The sequence below is a fragment of the Pinus tabuliformis genome, chromosome 6 (assembly GCF_031772625.1).
Source record: "Pinus tabuliformis cultivar Carrire ecotype Pingquan chromosome 6, CPIR1, whole genome shotgun sequence".
Taxonomy (NCBI): domain Eukaryota; kingdom Viridiplantae; phylum Streptophyta; class Pinopsida; order Pinales; family Pinaceae; genus Pinus; species Pinus tabuliformis.
In genome coordinates, this window is record NC_142292.1 from 1,365,770,887 (window position 1) to 1,365,795,931 (window position 25,045).

Below are 25,045 nucleotides of genomic sequence, written 5' to 3' on the forward strand. Positions count from 1 at the left end.
AGATTGAAAAAAAAAAATCCAAAACATAAAAATTCATGTCAAACTTGAAACCAAATCACACTTCAAGAAGGATTAAAATAAATAATAGAAATAATTATATTATTATTATCTAATTTAATCTTTCCATGAGCATAAAGGGCCAATTTTCTCTAGTTTTTTTTGACATCACTAAAAAGAGAGAACGCGTATTTGCAACTATTTGACACGGGTACAATGGGCCTAATAAATGCTTCTTCAGGGGACTAGCCACCCCCATTTTAAAAACTATTTGACACGGGATTCAAAACGGTGAAAATCAGTGAAGCCTAAGTAAAATGAACTATAAAAATATATAAAATTGGCTTATGGAGCACAAAGTCGAGCTTTTCGATAAACCTACTCGGACTTTTTATGACAAATGAATTTCAAGGAGACATAAAGAAGGTGAACTAAACATAGGAGAATGCACTTGTGTTTCGATGTGTTGCCAAATACTCAGAGGTCACTGTTATGATAGGGCAAGTTATTAGTTTATCCAATTTTTATTACAATAGATATTATGTGTAGTTTGATTTTTTTCTCTGATGTACTACTAAATTTTTGCCTGTACTGTTTTGAACTATAATAGAATGTATATACGGGTTTTTAGCTGCTTTTTGTGAAGTTAATTGAAGTAATTTTTTCTCATTAACATATTTTTTCTATTTTCAAACAAGGAACTTGTGACACAAATAATGGAAATAATTCAATTCAAGAATGAGAGAATCTATTTGGGTGTTGGATGATTTTAAATTTGGGTTCCAATAAAATTTAAGGTTCCCAGCATATTGAAATCCATGCTTGCTGGAACTTGGATTGGAGGTTAGTGTTGACACTTTTTAGCCTATTTTATTTTTTACAGTTGAAAATACTAATTAAGTTTGAAATCATACCATAAAATGATTGACCAATTTTATAATTACCATAATTTTTTAGAAAAGTCATACAAAATAGTTGTAACCTTGTAACATATAGTTGCAAATTCTATAATAATGAAAATAAAGTATACATGACTCTACAAGAGGTGAAAAACAATTCAAACTTAGACTTCGTAATGTATTTGTTGAGGGGAAAGATAATTAATTTTTGCATCATTGTACCTTCTTATAACTGAATTGATGACAATAACTAATGCCTCAAAATTCAATTAATCTTAACAATCCACAAATTTGATGTCAATTGCATACGTAGTAAAATAATGGTAAGAACTAAACAACTACTGAATGATTATTCTTTTCTTCCAAAAATAGAATATTTCATTATTCACTAGAATTGGAAAACAAATTTCTCCTTTTCATGACTAATAGGTCCGTTCACTTTAGTTATTCTTTAATCTATCCATTCAAAAATAAGAGGGCATTTCATTTTCAACTTTATTATATTTAACCATTCCATCTTTGTGGTTAAAATATGTAAAATAATAAAGTTTAAATTAATATTGATAAAAATTGGAAGAACATTAAACATTACATTGGTAAATCATATAAAGATTTTTTTTAATAATGATTAATGAAGAACAAATTAAAATAAATTAAATTAATAATAAAAATAATAATAAAATTACAATTAAAATAAGAATGTGAAAAAATATTTTTTTGCTTGTGAATTTTTTTAACAAAATTATGTAATTGAAGGGTAGTTTTTTAATAAAAATTTTATTGATAAAGAGTTAATTTGTTATGAAAACATCTTTTTTAAAAGAAAATTTTTAAATATAACATTGGGAAACAAAAAAATTAAAGAAAAATCTAAATTCTAATGCTGAACCCAACTAATACAAAATAACAATAACAATTTAAAAACCTAGATTTTTATTTAAAATATGTCTATATTTTTATTTTTTCTGAAAATGAAGATTTACTTGCCTAGAAAAGACTACCTTTTCTCACTCAGATTCGCAATTAAGAAAAAGAAAATAACAAAATTTAGATTTGAGAACCAAGCCAAACTTTTCTCCCAAACAACGAAACAGAGTGAGAGTAAAATTTATTATCTTATTTATATATTTAAATTTTATTTAATTAAATACTAAATTTCTGATAAAGGCAAGCCTCCGAAGTTTTTTCGTTCGATGTAAAAGAGGCTAATTGCATTCATAAGCAGTATGTGTTGGCGATCTCCAATAGCAGACTATGCAGCTTCTCCGGTGCACAGAAGAATGGACTATGGTCTGTGTCCACACTGTAAACCTTCTTTGGTGGCGAATTGGCAATGAACTCTTCTTGCTCGGCAAGAGAGAGCGTGTTATCTTTAATAGTTTTGATATAAACTCTTGGAACAACCCCATACCGCTCATCTGTGGTCTCCAGGCTCAGGTTTGTCACTGCTCTGGTTGGACATGGTCGGAGCAAGAGAGAAGCCAAAGTTGCATCCTGTCAACATCGAATTATATTTAGTACCACTCCTTTCAACATAATAATAATATATAATGACGTATTTTGATTTTTTTTAAGGTAAAATGTTGTTAGTAGATTTAGCGAGTACTAGATTAATATAATTAACTAATTAAAAGTAAAAGAATATACTTATCAATATGGAGGTTACAGTAGAAAAAATGTTATTAGTAGACCCAACTAGTACCAAATTATTATAATCAACCAATAAAGAAAAAATACACTTACCAATGTGGAGGTTGTACCGTAGAATAAATCCTTCTGATACTTTTTAGGCACTAGTGCAGATGTGGGAGGTTCTTCCCTGCCATTACCAAAGTTGTATTCACGTTTCCTAGCAATATCTCTGTCCCGTTGCACCTGCAAAATGCAAAGACAATTAACAGGGTATTGTTTAAAGATTTCATATTTTCTCTTCATATTGTAGGTCACTATTTTAGTTTGAAAAATCAAACACTTTAATTTTTTAATGATATCATCTATTTAAATTAAATTAATATCATCTATCAAACACTTTTATTTTTTAATGACATCATCCATTTAAATTAAATTAATATCATCTATTTAATATTATATATGTAAAAATAAACAATTTTTTAATAAATTAACAAATATGTAAAAGGAAAAGACATAAAATTTATCTTTTTTTTTTTTTTTTCCGAAGGTGGTAAAACCTATCAACTCAGGTGTCAAACCAACAGTGAGGACAGCCATCTCTGGCTGCTATCCGCGAATGCTGGGTTTGACTCATCACTGTTAAATAGGAAAACCACGCCACCTGGCATAACCCTGCTGGTGGTCCGTAATCGGGAGCAGGCTCTCACTCCTGCCAGATGCCTCTGGGTCTTGGGCTGTTAACCTGTTTCCTTACGTCCGAGGAAGACGAGCTCTTAGCCAAGCAGAAGCAGTTTTACGGCATACTCTAGGACGGGACATAAAATTTATCTTACTCACAACTGTATCTATATTTTTATTTCATTGATTATATCTTTGTAAAATAAAACCATAAAATTTCTTACTCACAGCTGTATCTATATTTTTATTTCATTAATTATATGTTTGTAAAAGCTAAAATCCTTACAATTTCCTTTATTCGCTGCATGGATTCTCCACCCCGAAACATAAGAGCGCAGAGATACACTGCTACCGCAATGAGATGCGGGAAATCTTCAGATCCACTGGCTACGCTAATGCCTCCCAAGCTGTGTCCCACCAATACTATCTGTGTCTCCATAGAAATTATAAAGTTCTGTCAGACAAAAAGTTTGAAAATTGTAAAATTTAAATTAACGAAGGCCCAAAATATTTGTATGCTCCCAGGACTTTCCATTTCAGCGCGCTTTTCATTCTTCAATTTTAGCAATAGTGTGATATGTTCTTTTTTATTTGTTTAACATAATTTTTATGAAAATTTACGATAAATTACACTCATTGATTCGATAAATGAAATATCATTTGATTTAGGCCAAAAAAATGTCTCATTAATTTAGTATAAATCATAAAAATCTCAATTCAATAAAAAAAATTATTATTTAAAATAATTCTAATCCAACAAATAATAAAATCTATTATTTAAAATTGTACGTGTCAATCGAATTATAGACCAGATAAGAATGAACCTCCGTACCATCCAGAATCGAAACTCGAACACTATACTAACGAACCCTAACTGATGCGACAGTTCCCGAACAATAAATGTTACTTTCACACTGCTCTGGTCATAAGTGGCCGGTTCCAATTGCAGAGCAAAATTTACAGTGTGCCTCCTGGTCTGTAATCGACAAGATTCTAGTGGTTGGAGAAGTATTGACAATCATTTTATGGATTCAGGGGGCAATTTTTCGAGGTCCCTTTTTGGTTAACTGGATGCAAAACACTAAGTTGTTTTTTCTCTGTTTTAGCTGATATCACTTTACAACATGTTTTTAGAGAGCAAAATCAACTAGCTCATGCTCTGTACAAACGCGGATTTTTTATCCTTCCTGGATTGATATTTTATGGGGAGTGGTTTACGAGAAATTGTTTGGACTGCCAAAAATAACTGGAATTTAAGTGAAAAGATTTCAAATTTTTTTGTAAAGACAATGTTTGAATCATGTTTTTGATGACGGAAATAGATTCAACACCATCAAAAGCTTCTAAAAACATAAAATTATAAAGCTTAACAATTTTTTGAAAAAATCCCTGCAAAATTTTTCAAAATATAACTGGAATTTTCATAACTTCCAAACCAAAAAAATATAATCATTAAACTGAGGTGTAAGCATGGTGGTCTACCCCACCATTTTTGGATTCCCTGCTAAGGACATTCTATTTTGTTTTTGTTCTTTTCATATTTGCTGTCCTTTTTTATCTTCTTATTTCTAGTCTTTGTTAGACTGCTTCTGGTAAAGTGATGTCCTTGTCATTGATTGTTGCTTTTTAGGGCTCTGTTGGTGAGCTAATTGAATCATGGTTCTGTAGGATTTGCTGAATGGTTATCAAAAAGTGAGCCAGGTAAATGTAAACGCGATTACTTTTAATAAAGAAGTTGTGTTCTTTTCTTTTGGAAAAAAGGTGTTAAAAAACTAACACAGTATTTATATACTTAGGATTGGGAAGTGCTTGTGTGCATCTTGCAACACTATTTAGCTGGCAACAGCTTATTGAATGTTCAGGTTATTTCTATTAAATATAGAGTAAGAAAAAAAGAAATGGTAACAAAAATAATTATTTGTATTAAGATGGATAACAAAGTATAATATTATTGTTACAAGGATAGGCACATTTTCTAGGTGGCCACCGAGATCATGTATGATTTTTATTTTCTTTTATATAAAATATTCTCTAAATAAAAAAATAATGTCTATTGTAATAAAAGATAAAAAATAATATTAATATCTGGTTAGTTTAATTAAAAATATTATAAAATATCAATAATCTTATTCTCACTGTCTTAATTTTGTTTGATAGTACAATTTATTCTAAAAAAGATATGTGAAATGTCATAATTTTTTATTAATTTTAAAAAAATAAAGTAATTAATAATAAAAGGAAATATTATATTTTATGTGAAAAAAATTATAATTTTCTTATACTTTTAAAAATATTTCAATATATGATTTAAATAAATTATTTGAATATCTAAATTAGTTAATTTATTTAATTTAAAATAAATAAAATATTCACCAAAAAACTAACACTGATAATATAACATAATGTTATTCCCAAAAAAACTCAAACCTACATCGTAAAATAAAAAATCCCGCCGTTTTATTATATGAGCTGTATAATTATATCAGAACTACAACATACTTCCAAGGAAAAACTCAAACCAACGTCCTAAAATTAAAAAAAAAACAAACCGCGGTTTTATTATATGTACTGTATAATTAAAATCAGAACCTACAACATACTTGCATTATTGTATTGCTAATAAAAAAATATGTTTCTTATACTTGCCTACTGCAAACACGTTATATTATATTGTCATGGTTTTTCCGCAACAAAATTTATCGAATTTAATTAAAAACAGAAAAGTTATAAAAATTTTATAATGTTTTTAAAAAAGTTTTTTTTTTAAATATTTGTTTATTTTTTTATTTTTATTAACTATAAACAAAAATTAGACATTTTTTATAAAATTTAAATTATATTAACATATAATTTTTTGGAATAATATCTGGTTTTGATGATGAATTACACTTGTTGGTTTGAAATGCGTCTGCCAAAAAATTTTCTCATATGATTTCTACCGAAATTTTTTTGTTAAAATATATTTTTTAATTATAATTTTAATTCTATGGATTCACTGTGTACTTTATTAACACAATTTCCTTGTATTTATTAAAAGCCTTTTGCTTTCAACTGAATACTATTGACCACTCACAAAATGATATACTATCCCCCAAAAGCACTTTAAACATCAAGCTATAAGCTTTAATTTCATTGATTTTAAGAATCATGAATATTGAAATGGTGACATGGCATGATTCTAAGTTGAATTTAAAACTAGTTATTTAATTTTTGAGTTGTTTTTAGTATTATTTTTTAGAAGTATTTTTGGTAGGATTTTCCAGTCTAATTTCTCTAAAATTCAGTAAAAATTTATTGAAATCACAAATTCGATAAATAACAACTGCACAATAAAAATACCTTAACAAATTTCATCACAATATTTTCCACGGGATTCTAACACCAAAAACTCAAAAAAAAAAAAAAAAAAAAAAAAAAAACTCGAATTTTGAGCACTTGAAAACAAGACAAAACAAATATTAACATCAACCGCGGAAAACACTAAATATTCCCACGTCATCCAGTGTTAGTGTAATTAATAAACACATCTCTTGCAGCTATAGCCTGAGATGTTGAGTAGGCGTGTAAAAACCGTACAGATTTTATATCCCACTCTAACGAAAAAAACTACTTTAAATTTAATCGGAAATATGTAAAATTTAATATATATATATATATAGAAATCAATTATTATGTATTTAATATATATATAATAATCAATTATTATGTTTGGTTTTGAGTCATTAATATGTTAATTTCTGTATCACCCTCCTCCCATCACTGGTTGGGATTTTGAGTTATTTGAAAGGTTGGTTTCCATCTTTTCATTGAAATTTTAAGAATATTATTTTTAGTATATAGGTTAATTATAAAGAAAACAATTTTTATTAATATATTAAGTGGTTATAGTTTAATGAAATTATAATTTTAGTTGAAAAATAATGGAAATTTTAGTATTATTTTGAGAAAATCAGTTTGATAATTTTTTTTGGAAATCTTGGTTACAATTGTTAAGTTTTAAGATGTTGTTTGCTCTAATTATTTTTAAAAAGCAAATATGTGAATCTAGGTGAGATAGAACCCCTATGAAGAAGATAATAGCTACTCCCCTTGCCACTCTAACTACACCCTCTTGAAAAATTTATTTTGTAAATATATATACACACAAATAAAAATATTTAAAAAAAATAAATTAATTATGATCCTCGTTATTAAAAAAAATATTATTACTTTATCTCAATATTTCTAAATTTGTTATAATTATAAAAAATTATAAAAATTTTCAAATATATATAAATGATTAAATAGAGGAGATTAATAATTAAAATAAAGCAAATAAAACGACATTTAACTATATATCCATAGTTAAAAAAGAGGTTATTAATATTAATATAAAAGATAAAAAAATATCTTTTATATATCTATAATATAATATTAAAAGGTCATTAATCTTAATATAATAGATGAAAAATATATTTATATGGTAAATAATGCATGGGAAAAATAGAAAATCAACTTTATGAAATAGAAATCTATAATGAAATAAAGAGTTAATTATTTTTCAAAAGTTATAAATATTCTAATTAGAATTGGTGTATATTTTTGTTATGATGATGAAGAGGATGATGATGATTAACCTCTACTAAGATTATTAAGACCTTAAGAAAATAAGAGATCAGTAAAAATTCTTTAAGACTTTATTTTTATGATCGGAAATATGGGAGAAAAGCGTTCGGAGATTGCCATAATTTTTCTTACTTAACAAGTCAAGAAGGTTGGTAGTGTGAGAAAGATTTTGAAAATTAGAAAATATGTGAGAAAAAGCTAGGGAATCCAAGAGAAAGTGCTTTTCATCTTCAACCATCTTATTATCACAAATGTGATAGACTCTTTCATCCCAAGGTGTTTTTGGAATTGGACAATGCTCACTTTGACTTTCAAACTCATGAGAATTAGTTCTTATCATGACAATGTTAATTTTGTTCTTAGCACTAGTCAAGACAAAAAGATAATTCTTGTTATCAAGGTTGGGGCTGATCACCTCCTTATAATACTTAGCTTCATTTTTCCCTCTAACTTCTTATCATCCCACAACTTATCCTTAAATTTGGAAGTAATAATATCTCTAATATTATCCTTATTATCCAAGATGGTCTCCTCCTTTACCCTCGAGTGGGCTAGTCAAGACTAGGCATCCTTATGCCAACCTCTCTTGAGCCAGTGGTCTTGTTTTTGGGTAGAGTTAGAAGCAATTTTGGGGAACCTCTTAGCTTCCATTTTGTATAACTTCTTCTTATACATGAGACATCTAATTATAGCCATGCTTTCAATGGGGAAAAATCTAGCTTCAATCAAGAGGATAGGGTAGGGAGTATTTCCTTTAATCTTGAGGTTGTAGGTTATAAATTTCTTTTGGATCAACTCAATTTTCCTCCTCAATTATCTAGATATATTGCAACTCCGAAACTCACATATATATAAAATAAAAAAGGTGACGAGAGTTTCAAAGAGGATTTTTTTTACTTCATACCCAAATATTTGTGGATTACAATTATTTTCAAGCCATAATAAGCTTTCCAACCTCTAATTATCCTTTTCTCAATGCTATAATTCCAATTGAGTTGATGATGAATGTCAATTCATAGATATTTGTATGAAGAAACATTCTAAAACTAGTTATTATCATAAATAAAATTATCATAGTTGGTCTTTTTGGATTTGATTTTCATTACTTTAGTTTTGTTGGTATTAACAATCATACCCATCTTGGAGTAGAAATCTTGGGAGGATTCTAAGATGCTTGTTGAGATCATTAGGGATCTTGGCTAGAAGAAAAATATCGTCAACATAAAGGAGAAGAGTAATGACCATACCTATGAGGTTGGAGCCACCAAAACTTGTAGCTTCCAAACACTCTTCTAATTTATCGATGTAAATGTCAAAAAGGGTAGGGGATATGGGATGCCCTTGCTTAACTTCGATATTTTATTTAGTTTCTTCTGACCAACTCTCATTGGTCCTAAGTTTGGAAATAACATTCTCGTATAGCCTAGTCACAACGACCCTCAACTCAATGTGAACCATTATCTCTTCTAGCCTCTTCAATAGCTTGTCGCAAGTAACTATGTCAAAATATTTTCCAAAGTCAACAAAACAAGAGAAGGGATCCATTTTATTATGATGACATTCCTCTACAATGATCCTAAGAGTAACAATATGATCTATAGTTGAGTGATGTCTCATGAAATCTTATTTTCCAAAATATGCCCATATAGTTTGATAAAATGTGGCTAATCATAATGGTCTTGTAATTAGAGGGAATGTTTTTTCCCCACTTTTAAAGATAGGTAGAATAAGACTTTGCGTCCCATTCCTAGGAAGCTTTCAATATCTGTAGATTTCCCATTAGCAAGTTTCTTAATCCCAAACTCCATGTCTTCCAAAACAAATATCCTCCTCTATAGGAGTGTTCAAGATGGCACCCATGGTGTTAGGGGAATTATAAAGATTCTTAAGATATATATCTAGTCTTTAAAGAGATCAAATTATTTTCTTTCATTTTAAGAATACAAATTTGCCTCTAAAACTTCTTAGGCTCAACTTTAGAAAGGTGAACAAGATGCTCTTGCATCCTATTTATACAGTATCATTTCTTCCTTTAGATAATATCTTTGTACATATTAATTTTTTCAATCTTTACAATTTTGTTAGGAGAATATTTGATTGCTTTCCTAGAAATTTTACAATCATTATCATACAAAGCATTGGAAATTCTATTATTCTTTTTATAAGACACCTAAGTAGAGAACTTGTTAACGGTAGTGGAAATGATTGTAGTAAAAATGTGGTAGATGTGATCAATGTTATCATTATATGTTAAGAAAGCCAAATCCCTTTTTATGTCTTTTAAGAAGAGATCAATTTTTCTTTTGTCAAAACAAATGTGCCTTTGAATCCCATAATTACGTTGCATCTGGTTGGTGTGCATGTAAAGGTTTAGAGTTAAGGTTAGGGATTTGTAGTCAGAATTAGGCTCACGATTGGTTAGGAGATCAAGATTTACAATACATTTGATAACATGAGTATCAAATATCACATAATCCACAACACTACTATCGAGCCCATGAATACAAGTAATTTGGTCAGAGGTTGGCCACTTATTAATTCTATTACAAATTATGAGGTCTTGGGAGCTACAGAGCTTGATTAGCTTGATACACAATAATTTCTCGATTATGTCTTTAGAATTCCTTTTGAATATACTAGCTACTTCAGAGTCCTCATGTAGCGATAGAGGATTAGGGTGAAATTTATTACTTAGGAGAGTAGCTTGGTTAGTAGTGGTTCTAGTGTAAAGTACCATAGCAAGAGGATATTACCTTCATTCCTTAGACTATGAATATCCTATTTTCCTTCTTATAGGAGGTAGAGTTGATAGGAGAAAAATAAAAAATTGTGAGATAAATCCTATTGGTGTTAGAGTAAAAAAATTGATCCAAATGTACTGGTTGAGGGGATTGATCTTATGAAGTCGAATGTGAGGAGAAATATTTTTTTATATATATATAACAAGCTATTCCACAAAAACCTCTACAAGAGGATTTCTTGTTCTAGGCCGACCAAATATTGAATTCATCGATGTGGGGGACCTTACATTCATCATGCTCCAAAGTTTCAACTAAGAAGATAAGATCAAAATCACTTGGGATATGACTTAACATAGGAATTCTATGCCATGGAAAACCATGATAGTTCTAGAAGAAGACCTATAGTGTTCCCAATTTGTATTTATCGCTCTTATTTTGGCTAATAATAGATTTTCTAGTCCTCATGATTGTGCATTTTGCCTTTCTTTCTTACCTTCTTTACCTTTTGAGCCTATTTCCTTAGTTCAACTTGGTCTTACAGAATAAGATCCTCATTTATGAAGATTCCCAACCCTTTTAGGCTTGGAGATCTACTAAGTATATATAATTTATGGTCATTACAACTTACCTTAAGAAGAATCAATTTATTTGTGTGCTTGAGTATCTTTCCCACCATTTTAGCTTGTGTTAGATAAGTTGTTTGAATTTCTTACTTAGTTTGTAGTTGTTTTTTTACTATTTCTAATGTGCCTTCATTATTTTGCACTATTATATCAACAATTTTAAGGTCTAGGGCTCTTTTATGGTGCTCATGATCTAGTGGGATAAGAAGTTTGTGGGGTTCTCACAAAATGGGCTTGTGGACATGGCCCATAGCCTCTTTTGAAAGATACCTCATAGGGAAGTGATCTCTTGGACTATGTTTTGTGTAGAATTTGCATAGAATGGGCTCGTTGACAAATCCTTAAATTTTTTTAAGGAAATTCCTGAGATGAATATGGTCTCGTGGAATGTAACATTTTTAGGATTTGCAGAGAACAAGCATGGTGAGGAGAAAATGAAGCTCTTTGTGCAATTTGAGCGTGTTGACGAAAAAGAGAAAGTCGAAGAAACCTATGAGATATTTATAAAAAATATTAATGGTGAGTCTTCCCCACTGTGGATCGGGGATTTGGACTTGGTGGAAAATATGAAGCAACCTATTGAGAATAGGTTAGGCATATGTGTGAATACTCGGTGTCTATTTTTTGAAGGGAATATGCTTTAAGATCCTACTTAGATGAAGGAATACCACATATCTAGGAACTATACCATTATCTTGAACTTGAGGTCGAGTGGAGGTACTCCATGACCCAAAAAACCTAACGGTTTTGCCTCTATGAAGGATGTGGTACAAGGAAATGCATTCAACTTAGCAGATGAACTTCAATTCATCCTTGGACCCTACATTGTAGAACAAATGCAACAAGTACCAACCATGGAGGTTAATCACTCCCTCTTTTTTGCTCTCCAATCCAAGGTTGTAGTATGCATGTTCAATGGATTTTGGCCTAGATATGATGCCTTACACTAGTGGGTCCTTTCATCCTATATATACTAATGTGAGATTTTTTTATGTTCCAAAGGTGTTTTTATTGTCCAATTTGACACAAAGGAAGATTTGTAGAAAGTTTTAAATGACAGGCCTTGGTTTTGGAGAAGGGTTGGGCTCTTCATCACCCCACGGTTCCCAGATTTTGATGCAACAAAAACGTTGGTCTCAACAATTCCTGTATGGGTAAGATTATCAAATCTCACCCTCTTTCTGGAACCTCAAGATTCTAGAAGAAATTGTAAACATTCTATGAAAATTCAAAAAGACGAACCTCAAAAGAAGAGAGAAAGATCTATTTACCTTCGTCAAAATATGTAGAGATAGACCAGAAGAAAGGTCTACCTAATCACATTCAACTAAAACAATAAAACTTTGATTGGATTTAAATATTATACTATGAGAACATGACATTCATATGCCCAATATGTTTCCAAACAGAACACTTGTAGAAGACATGCCCTTAGGCAAAAGAGCTTCCAAAAAAGAAAAAGGGGCAGGCCCATAAATAAAAAGGATGGAAACCATTTGATCCTCACTTGTTAGATGAAGATTAAGAAGAAACCATGGAAAACCATTTGAATCAAGCAATAGTGGATGCATAGGTCCAACATGGTTCTGAATTCTAGATGCATAATGACATTGAATCACAAGAGATCTAGGCATTAAAGCAACAAAAAACAAGGCACATACATAAAATGGGATGTGAGGTACAAGGAGAGCTCATGTTTTTGAGAGCTTGGACTCAAATAAAGAACCGTACCAAAGACAACATGATGCAAAGAAGCATTGGTTCAAGTTGGTCTGAACTCAAGGGGATGGTAGAAAGAACAAAAAAGAAAGACAATAAAGAGAAGTTAAGTGATTATTATCACACTTAACTTTAATGTTTCATATGTAATTTGTGTTTCTAAGATTTTTTCTCTTTAGCTCATAAATTGAGAGGCTTATCTTATGGGATGTTTTACAACATATGAAGAATGTAATTTTTTTCCTTGGTTCAAAAAAAATAAAAAATTATGAGTCTTTTCCCCTTGAAAAAAAAATATTGTATACGAGCTTGAGAAATAAAATATAAAGATATTTATTTAGTGTAAAAAACGTTATACCCAAGCTTTCCAATAATTAAAAGCTATTCATTGTTTTAACTATCCCAGCGCATAAACCCATAGGCACCGAAAAGATTACAAGCGATAGAGATCAATTACCCTATAGTGATATACCCACGTAGAGATTATATATATATATATATATATATATATATATATATATATAATGAACTATAGAGATATGCCCACATAAAGATCAAACGAGCCACAAAGAACAAATGATCCGGTATAAATGAAAAAAAACAACTTAGTTAAAATATATAAATAAGGTTTTATAATAAAATAAAGAGTTGGATAACTTTAAAAAAATCATGAAATGAATTATGTTATGAAATACTATTTAAATTTGTTTTTGATATAGGGTTTATGATGTGCTATAGTTTCAAGGTTTTGGAATCACCATCGCTGAAACTACATTTTCCTGCTTATGCAACTGACAGACAACCTTGATGCCACTCTACGACTAATTGGGAACATGTCAAGCCCTCCTGGGGGAGGGGGGTCTACCTTCTCCTTCAAATCTATGGTAATCGGTGCTCATCACCCCTCCAATGGTTTGTCCTCCAGCACATGGTAGCAAAAGGGTAAGCAAGTAGACTCACTAGCTTAGGGAGCTCAATTACAGTCCAGAATGTGGGGCCACTACCTCCGAGAGGAAGCTAAAAACCTACGAGTAGTGATCCCCAACCACTACATGGAACAATGCCTACAATTTATACAATATCACGTGATAGTCTATAAATTTATGGGCATCTAGCCCAAGGAGTCAAATATTCTTAGATGGATCCAACTCAAATGGAAACCAAAAGATCCATTTGGTGTTCGCCTCCAAGTAAAGGGTTTCTTCACAATGATATTTGAGGATTTGGAAGACTGAAAGAGAATTTTGGACAACGGGTCTTACTTCATGAACAACGCAGGGTTATTCATGAGGCATTGCAAACCTAGCTACAACCTGAAGAAGGAAGAGTTCTTGGTAGTGCTTATTTGGGTTTGAATTTACTCTTTGCTAGAGGATTTTTGGGAGATGGACAACCTCGAATCAGTTGGTAATTCCATTGGAATTTTTTGCAAGTCTTGGAGATCACCAACTACCGACGGTTCTCATCCTATGCCAGAATCTGTGTTTACATGAAAATATCACAACCCCTTACAGAATCATTTGACATTGAGTATCAGGATGAAGTTTGGTCTCAACCATTGGACTATGAACATTTCCCCTTGAAATGTAGAATTTTTCATGAGTATGGGCACCTATTTCGTGATTTCCCTCAGCGGCAGCAAGAGATCCCCTCTCCTTCGGCTAATCCCCCCCCAAACGGATTTCAGGAAGTTCCAGAATGATGCCCTTCAACCATTAAAGGTCCTCCCACTAATACTATGTTGCCCCCTCCTTCAGAGGTCCTTAATCGCCCATCTGGGAATTACTTTGCTCTTCTAGTGGATTCTGGTGAAAATGATCAGCCAAAAGCACATGAAGTTGTGTCTCAATCTCAAGCAGCAATGCAGGTGGAAGCGGGTCTAGAAAACCCTAAGAACAAATAACCAAGCAAAATAAAATCATTGGAAGAGCTATCAACTGGTACAGAGATTCAACGAGTCCTCGCCCAAGCCTAGCAAGGCTTAAAGCATGAAATCAAAATGGATCAACTCAATTCTGATGAGCAGCTTATGATATCTTTCCTGCGGAACTAGGGCAAAGCTAGATTGAAAGACATTCCTCAATAACAACTAGATCAATTCCACTGGATCTATAAATAATGGGAACAATGTCAAGCTCCTATGGAATCCCCCCCACACCTGACCTTGGCTTTCCGTAATGAGGAAACACCCACTAAGTGTGCTAAATCTAGGTCGAGGTCTAGGAAGAAGGGAAGAAAACCCACCAGCGAAGTGATTAGAGAAGCAGGGTCAATCTTAGTTAACTTAGGACAAACCAATGGCATCACAGAATACTACCAATGATCTCTAACTCCTCCTCAATGAAGGTGGTTTCCTGGAACATAAGGGGCCTTAACTCAAAGGGAAATTTGAGGTACTTGAGAGATAGAATTCAACAAAAAATCCCAGATATCATAGTCTTGCAAGAAACTAAGGTAATGTAGAAGAAACTAAGTGAAATCATGAGAAGAATCTCCCCCACGAAATAATTTATGGCATTGGATCCCAAGGGTAGTGTAGGAGGGCTGGGAATCCTATGGGACTCCAGATCTATCTCCTTCGGGGCCTGGATAGGTTTCCCTAACACTCTTTCAGGCCAATTTGAATGTATATGCTCCTCAGAGATGGTTTGGTTAGCAGAAGTTTATGGTCCTACTCTTCCATCGATGAAGCCAACTTTTCTTAGTAGTTTACGATAGCTAAAGGAGATTCTAGGTGTGGACAACTAGATTCTTGTAGGATATTTCAATCTGATCAAGGATTTGGGTGAAAAGAAAAGAGGAGTTCAACAATTGGATCCTATCTCTCTCTCCTTTCGAGATACTATTCAAGATATCAAAGTAGAAGACATTGATTTCATTAATGGCTCTTTCACGTGGAATAATCAACGAGGGGGAAAACACCATATTGCCTCATGTCTAGATCACTTCCTTACCTCAGATGATATCCTACAGCAGGACCTATATTTTTAAGCTTAAATCCTTCCATGCATGGGATTAGATCATTGGCCTATCTGTCGGGAAATTGACTTGAGGATGGCCCCAAGGAATAAATCTTTCCGCTTTGAATCTTTAGCTAGAAAGAGATGAATTCGTTGCAAAGTTAGAGGAATGGTGGAAGGACATCAACGTGATGGGGCAAAATCATATGGAAAATTTCTAGATGAAATTGAAAGAACTTAAAGCCTAGGATTAAAGCTTGGAATATTTCTAAAATCGGAAATATTCATCACAAAGGGAGGCGTTTGGAGGAGGCAATGTGGTCAATCTAACAATGGATCATCCTCGAAGGTCAAACTAAAACTCTTGCTGCATAGGAGGGTCAGGTCCTAAATGATCCGGAGGAAAGGAGAAAGCAGGAGGAAACCTTATGGAGAAAAATAACAAGGATCCAATGGCTTAAAGAAGGTGAGCGAAACACAAAATTCTTTTATAGGACTATGTTAAAGCACCAACATTTTAACATGATCTTTTCTCTCATGGATCGGGAGGTTAATGAATTTTTCAACATGAGGGGATTTCAGAAGAGCTGATCACCCACTTCCAGACCTTGTTCACAGAACCAAGGGTAGATTGAAGTGGAGCCATATGTAGAATCAGGCAATGCATTCCCCAACTAATTTGAAAAGATCAGAATGAGGCTCTTATGAGGGAGATCTCATACATAGAAGTTGAAGAGGATGTTCATGCGCTCCCCTCAAATAAAGCTCTGGGCCCTGATGGATTTACCTCAATGTTCTTTAAAGATGCTTGACACTTTCTTGCGCTAGAAATCCATGAATTGGTCGAGGAATCCCACCATTCCCAAAGAATATGGTCGTGTATGAATGCTAAATTTATCACACTCATCCCAAAGAAATGTGTTGCATTGGATCCTAATGGGTTGAGACCAATTTCCCTATGTAACATTATTTACAAAATTATTTCAAGCATTTTAGTGAGGAATCTCAAACCTTTATTGAAAATTATTATCGGACTTGAGTAATCAGGCTTCGTGGAAGGTCGAAAAATTATGGATGGTATCCTAGTGGCTCATGAGGTAGTCCATTCTCTATCTTCATCCAGATCTCCAGGTATGCTTATTAAACTTGACCTCTCTAAAGCTTACGACTGTCTGAATTGGAATTATCTCCTGTCTATTCTAGATGATTTTGGTTTCTCTCATTCATGGATCACTTAGGTTAAATATATGATCGAGACTCCATTCTACTCCATCCTTATCAATGGTTGACCATCTCGCACTTTTCAAGGTTCTAGGGTTTTCAGACGAGGGTATCCCCTCTCCCCCTTTCTTTCTATTATTGCAGCAGAGGGTCTGGGATGTCTCACTAAATCTTCATCTAATTGCCATCATCTTTAGGGCTTAAGGCTTTCTCTGGAGTCCCCTACTATAATGCATCATAAGTTTGTTGACAAAAACATGTTATATTCGAATCCAAATTTAAAAGAAGCTAAGAAAATTGGCTTCATCCTTGAGGAATTTGAGCAAGACTCGGGAAAAATTATCAATGAGAGAAAATATGATATTTTCATTTTCAATACCCACCCAAGGGTGCAAAGTCAACTGGCCCGGACCCTTGGCTTTTGAATTAGTTTGTTTCCTAGTAATTATCTGGGAGTCCCCTTGGTCTCTAATTCTCTAAGAATGACATGTTGGAAAGAATTGTTGAGCCGTATTGATAAAAATATTTCTAGCTAGACCTTCAAGGTTTTGAACTCTATTGGTCTGTTAGTTCTTTTAAGAGCAGTCCTGCAAGCTATAATGATCTATAAATTTTCAATCCTCCCAGCCCCTCGTAGTATTTACAAGGAATTAATAACCATGTTTTAGTTATATCTTTAGTCGGGGTCACGGATCAGCCATAAGTGGGCTCAGGTGGTCTGGGATAAATTATACAAACCTAAGATCCATAGTGGTTGCAACCTGAAATATCACAAGCTCTTATCAAAATCTATCGGTGAAAAAATTTGGCAATGGTGGTAGCTTCGTGGACAGGAGATATGGAAGACCCTCTGGTCATTCAAATGGATTAGCTAGTAGCCATTACCCTTTGTCTGATCACCAAAATTTGTCGAATGGCTCCTCTATCTAGAATATTAATTTAAAAGTGAATCAAGATATTATAAAGGATAATGGATTTTGGGAAGTCAGGAATAGATGTAAAGCTAGATTTTGGGAGGAGGCTTGGATGCAATACCCCAAGATAAACCAAGAAGGGCACTTATGGGATATCCAAACATCCACCTATCAACTAGGAGTCATGTAGATCAAGGAATTATTGAAAGATACCAATAGGTCATCAAAATGGAGAGTTTGGAGATCCCCAACGCACTGGCCAGATCATAATCCTCTTTTCGACTGGGAGGCCCTAGTCTTGATCCTCCAACAATAGCCTATATTAAACAATGGAGAACCAAATAAAATCAGATGGGGTCATATTCAGAGAGGTATGTTTTCTCTCATTGAAGCATATTCTATTCTTTCTTCTTCTGCAGATCTGAATCCAAATCCTTTAAGGAAAAGAATTTTGGATTCTAGGCTATGGCTAAAAGTTTTGTTCTTTCTCTGGTTAATTGGGCATGGAAAAATTCATACTTGCGAAACTATTAGGGAAAAAGGGTATTTCTGGTCCTTCTCGGTGTCCTCTTTGTTATAGCATGAAGGAAATAACATACCATCTCCTTAAATTTTGTTCGATGGCAGTGGATATATGGGACCGAATTGCCACACTTTTCAGAGCTATGGATCGATCTAAACATATTCTGAGAGAATCACTGGAGTCATGGCATTGGATGCTCTTCAAGAATCCCATAGTGAATAGAGTGTGGTGTCTTTCACAAGGATTTGTCCTTTGGAATCTTTGGAAAGCGAGAAACAAAGCAGTGTTCCACTCGCAGATCATCAGGGTTGATGATGTTTGCGAAGTAATAAAATATAACATCAACAAATCCATCTCTATTTCGCATTAGTCGGAGGAGGATTGGAAAATTGAGGGTAGGGAGAACGACATTTGAAATGTCTTGGCTCGTAGCCAAGATTATCTTGCACTAGGGTCCACTCACCTGATACCTTTCTTTACCCCCCGCTTGGGCTTTTTGAGCTAAACTTCGTTGGTGCTTCTAAAGGAAACCTTTGTCCAGCTGTCCTTGGTGATTTAACTCGTAATGATAAGGGGAAAGTTGTGATTTTTTTTTGTGGCCTTGTGCAAAATATCTACCAATAACGTTTCTAAATTCCTCATGTTGGAGAAAGGGATCGAAATTGCAACAGAAATGGTATTGGCTAAATTGCAAGTCTCTGGGGATTCCCAAATTGCAATTTCTATGTTGCAGAAGTTTATTAATGGGTCTCCCCTAGATAAGGTGATGAAAATATGGAGACTTCAACTTATTAGAGAACATATACACTCTTGGATTTCCTCCTTTGACTATGTAGTCACGAAGCACATGGGTCACGAAGGGAATAAGGTGGCTGATATGTTAGTTAATTGGGGAAGTGATCACTAAGGTCACAAATTTCTCAATGACTAACCTTTAAATTCACAAAATTCCCACCTTGAGAAGTTCAATAGGATGATGGCTTCAAAATAGGCATCCCTGATGGGGGTTATGAACATCGAGGATACCTAGATGCATGGGTTATGATGATGAACATATGGCAAATGGTGTGGAGGTCGGTCACCTAATCCTCCCATTGCGTTAGCAGTACGGGGAAATTAACGGTGCGATGTGCGAGTTTTCAATCGGTCTCTTCGGGATTGAGAGTGGGTGAGTGTCATTGGTATACGGAAATTGTTGATCTCCAAGCTTGGTATTATGCTCTGACAATTTGGTGGTTAGTTGTTCGAGGATTGAGCTCTGGTGGTTTCGCATGTTTCTCTAGCTGGTGGCTTACCTGGGAATGGTGGAAATTTCGTAGCCGTCATCTCCTCCTCAGCCTCTGGGTTATAAAAATGATAAGTTCCCTTTCCTGTGTGTGGTTTCCTTCTTTTTTCAGAGTTTTATGTGAATTGTTTCTGGTTATCAAGTCGACCCTCAAGCCCTTCCACGTGGTGTGAGTCAATTCTCTTCCTGGAGCTCTTTTGTGTTTGCAGGGGTGTCTATGTATCTTGTCAACTGGTATTATTCTTAGTTCTCCTATTTTCATAGCCTTTCTGTCGCCTCTCACTACCAAAAACTAGGTGAACAGTTATTGGGGTTGGCGGGGGGTGTAGGATCATCTTAAGGTGTCTACGACAACTGGTTATCAATGGGGGTTCATGCCTAGTGGGTTGGTGGTTGGATGTCAAATCACTTGATCTACATATTTGTTTCTTACTTCCTCTAATAGAGGTGTTGGCAAGATTCTGGTCTGCTTGTTGTGTTTCCTAGCTATGGTCTCATTTTTAATTCTCAGAGGTGGAGATAGTGGGTTGGAAGTTCCTTGTGGTCGAAGTATTATGGCTAATTTAGGGTTGTCTATTTCTTTGTTTCATATTTTGGTGCGTTGCATGGTGACATTTTTTGTTGGTGTTCTTGTCTATGAAGAGTTTTCCTGGGCTTTCATAATGTGACCCATGTCGCGTAAGTCATGCTCCAAACCCCAGTCGAAGGGAATTTTTGCCAGCCATAGGGAACACTCTAAGCATTTGAAGGCGGTGGTGGTGGACTAGGTGCCTGAGAGTTCAAGTTGGGGAGAAAGAACAGCTGGTAGCATGGGTCGGGTGGTCTTGGGGGACCGTGGTGTTAGGGGTGGATTGAGAGAAGCTTGAGATGGGTGAGTAATGAGGATTGGGAAATTGGGCAGTGTGATGTGTGGGGGTGGAGCTTGTGGATGAGGTAGGATGCATTGGTCAGGGCATGCATGGGTTGCTAGTCGACACCATTCCTCTAAGGATTTTCAGGACCTAGTCTAGTCTCTTCTGGGTCAATTAGAAATTCATGATAAGGCTAGGAAGGAACACATGAAGTTTCATTCCTACACTCAATTAGTTGCATTACTTTCAATGCCATGTCTGGGAGAGGATCAGAGAAAATTTTAAGGACGGAAATTTATCTCAATGTTTAGAAACCTTGGCGAATACCTCTAGTCCATAATATGAAATCTACAAAATGTTTGGAGATATTTTTGTAAAAATATTCAAATTTATAATATTTTTATATAGTCTATATATAATGTTTTGGTGAATTTTATGGTAAAATAATTTCATTCTATAAAATTTGGGCGAATCATTTTTACAAAAAAATGGAAATTAGCAAATCTTTTTTTTGGAAAAAGTATAGAAAATTAGCCCATGGGCGAATATTAGCCCCAAAAATTTTCCATGGAGAGGATCATGGTGGTATGGCGTGGTCAAAATTTGCTATCTAAAAAGGTGGAAATGTTGGAGACATGGATGGCTCATTTCAGGCATCTCTTCCAATGCACTTACCGACCCCCTCCTCCTCCAGGGATTAGATGGGATAATCTTGTCCCTATTACCTCTAAGGATTGTACATTTTTATAGGTATTCTACTTGTTTTATTTGTCTTTTGGTGCTTGTAGCCTACTAAGTTGTTGACTGTCTCTAGTCATACTTATGTTTATTTTCTATATTTTTCTAGCAGTAGTCAACAAACCTAGTCGGGGTGAGACTCTCTACATTTTGATACCTATGTACTTCCTTTTTTATGAATGAATAGAACCTTGATTTACAAGAAAAATAAATATGAAATGAATTAATTGGTTATCCTTGTGATACGAAGAAAACGAAAGATAAAAAAATATTCTCTTTTATAATGTAGTACCAAAGTCTATATTAAATGTGAGTTGCAAAATATTATTACACTATTAATTTTTATTTATAACAAGTTTTTTTTTAATCTTTTCAAATATAGAAATAAAATTTAAATGAATAAAGTAATCTCTCTCTTAATATAGTGAAGGGTGATTTTAATAAACTTTAACCTTTAGTATTATAATAATTAATTTAAAATTAAAATTGTATTTTGATAATGAAATTAAGAATAAAACTATTATAGATCTATTTTAACCATACCAACAAGCGAGAGGGACCAAATCTCATTTTATGTAAATATTTTTTTTAGAATGAAAAACTTGAAAAAACATTTACACGTCAAGAGATTTAATCCCTTTTAGATTTGTATTTATTGTTTTATGTTAAAAATTAAATGAGTTACACATTTTCCTCTTATTAGGAAATAACTACATTATTTACCTTTAATTACTTTTTCGTGTCAAATATTGAAATATTTTGTTAAGGTAAACATTAACACACAATATATACACACACACAGACACACTTTTTGTATATATAGAGAGAGTTCATACTAAAATATATTAGTTAATACAATTTATTTAAGTTTTATATTGAGATATTTATAAGAGAAATATAATTTTTTTTAATTACTTTATCTCTATAAAGTTATATAAAGTTATATTATTTAACATATATATCAAAATATTTTATTTATTACTCAAAGAGTGAAAGCGAATTATCAACCAACCAAGTAGAATGTAAGTGAAATATCAGTTTAATTGTTGTGTTAATGATTTTTAATTGTTTATTTAATTTTTTGTTTCTGTTTTTGATATTTTAATTACTTTTTTAGGACGTGACATACTTACACATGTCCTTCATACTGGACCTCATACTAGATTGTGGAATGGGCCTCTCATCTCAATATTGTTGGTTTATTGTTAAAGAATTAATAAGATAAAAAATCTTTTATTATAAAAATTTTAATAAATTTTAGTATTTTTGGAAAATTAAATTATGAATATATTTATAATAAATTTAATCAAGCTAAAGAACTGGGTGCAATGCAATTGGTGATTGTTATGTTATTAAGTATTATGTAAATCATAGGGTTGGCAGGAGGGGGAGGGTTTATAATTAACCTTGAAGGAAACTTAGCCATTAATTGCTCCCGAGGCTCGGAAAGAAAACCGACAACCAAGTGGAAATGTAGTGTCTATTATTAGGCATATTATTGGCTCAATATATGGGAATCCCCGAAATTGTAATCCTAGGAGAATCATTTACCACTATACAACATTTGAACAATGACTCATCTCCTAAAGAGAACCACCTTAAGCTCCTCCTCCAAGGAATTGAATGTGCCTTGAAACACTTTTGAAGTCTTTCTATCATATTATAAGAGGGAAACATATAGAAGCAAAGAGTCAAGAAAATATAGCCTTCCTTCTCAATGTGAGTCAAATGGAAATAAATCGATCCAAAGGATGAAGAACTATACCCCAGATACAAGAATTATGTACAATAATATATCACAAGCTCACCACAGCTCATACAAGGTGACAATATACAAGAAATTTAAGGTTGGATAAACATATGAAGAGACATTTTTATTTGGATGTCGTGGCTCTTGCTAAGTGAGCGGACCATGCATGGTGTAACAACCATGATTAAAAATCCATGTAATAAAGTTAATAAAGGAAAACTAAGACCAAGGCCGTGGGACACGTATTCTAAGTTGAATGGTGGGAAAAGCATCCTAATGGGTGTTCATTTTGGTTAGATAATGGCTATGGAAATTGTCAAAGGAACTGAAAAGGAAAAGAGGCAATAATTAACATTTATTTATGAAAATAATGGAAAATAAGAGAAAAGGAAGGTGAAAGGTCACATATTTGCATGAGAAGAAAATTGAAGGAAAAATAGAGGAAAATGAAGACAATAGAGGCCTCAATGATCAAAGGATTCTCATGATATATTCATGGATTTTTCCAATTAAATATTTTGTCCATTCTTTGGTGGAGCTCTCAATCTATTCTTTCACTCTCTCATACTCTTGCACACTTGGAGTTTTTTGGGAGTATATTGGATTTGGAGAAAGAAGGAAAAGGAAAGCAAGAAAGCGTAAGGGAACAGCGAGATCAACAACTACAATTGGATTTCTTTGCAGGTATCAAGTTGCGTGGACGGTCTCCTTGCTAGTTTTGACATGCATTGTATATGCATGCAGTTAGTTGGTTATGATTTGTCATTGGCAAGGAGGATTACCTGGATTGAAAATGGTTTTGCCTATCCTTTCCATTTCCTAGATAGCCATGGTGTTGTGGGTTTCCCCATTTGTTTACTGATTGGTTCTCATGTTCCTTATGAATGTGGGTGGAGTTACTAGTTCCTAGAGCCTTGGTTGAAAAAACACTTTGGAAGCCTTAGAACAACTTGGGTTGAGTTACTAGTCCATGAGCCTTGGTTGGGAAAATTCTTTGGAGCCCTTGATGGGTTGAATTACTAGTCTTGGAGCCTTGGATGGACAAATGATCTGGAGCCCTACGAAAACTATGGGTTGAGTTACTAGTCCTGGATTTGGGCTAGAAGAAATGCTATGGAGCTCCAGATAGCTTGGGTAGAGACCAATCTAGCTAGTGTTAGTGATGTTCGACCGTGAGATGGAATCAATGGTTAGGGGTTGAGGTGGTTTGGCCTATGGAAGCCCTGATTTGATTTGTATGGTTTATTCCATGATATTCCACATTCAGGCCTAGAATATGGCATGGGGGTGATTGGCTGAAAGAGATATTTGGTTCAGCCCAATCTATGGTTGTGTGGTGCATGGAAGCCCTTGACTTGGTTGACATTTTCATATGTTAATAAGAGTTGTTTCCTATTGTGATCTATGAGCAATTCATGAACTAGATAATGTTATGGAAAATATTATGAGAGGACACCAATCCTTCTCCATGATCCGTAGATAAGTATTAGATCCTTATGTTTCAATATGCATTCATGACTTACATATTACATGCTTTCCATGTGTTTGACGAAATGTTTGTCATGGATTGGCCTGGTTAGGTCAAGTTCTTGACTAAGTTTTACATTAATGGGTTTTTCCTTGTGTCATTCATCATTCTGGAAAGTTTTATCAAATTATCGGTAGAGGTATGGACACTAGCCCTAAAAACGTGGCTTATATTTCAGGGTCACAGGCTTAGAACTAGGAAATATAGATTACAGTCTAAAGGAGACATAGTTTTTAATGTGAATAGAGGTTCATAGGCACTGGCTTGCCTTGTTATGCAAGTGGCTAGGGGTCCCTATCACTAAAAAGACAAGTTAGCTCATGGTTTGGGTACCTGGAGTGGTTTTCTAGCTCCTGTAGCCCCTCTAGGATGTGGTGAGTT

The 25,045-nt window shown here is 33.6% G+C and overlaps 1 pseudogene; it reads right to left on the bottom strand.

Moving 5' to 3' along the window:
• Positions 1 to 2,035: 2,035 nt before the first annotated feature.
• The window catches only part of LOC149263703 (methylesterase 17-like), a 61,471-nt pseudogene continuing 38,461 nt past the window's right edge, over positions 2,036 to 25,045 (bottom strand).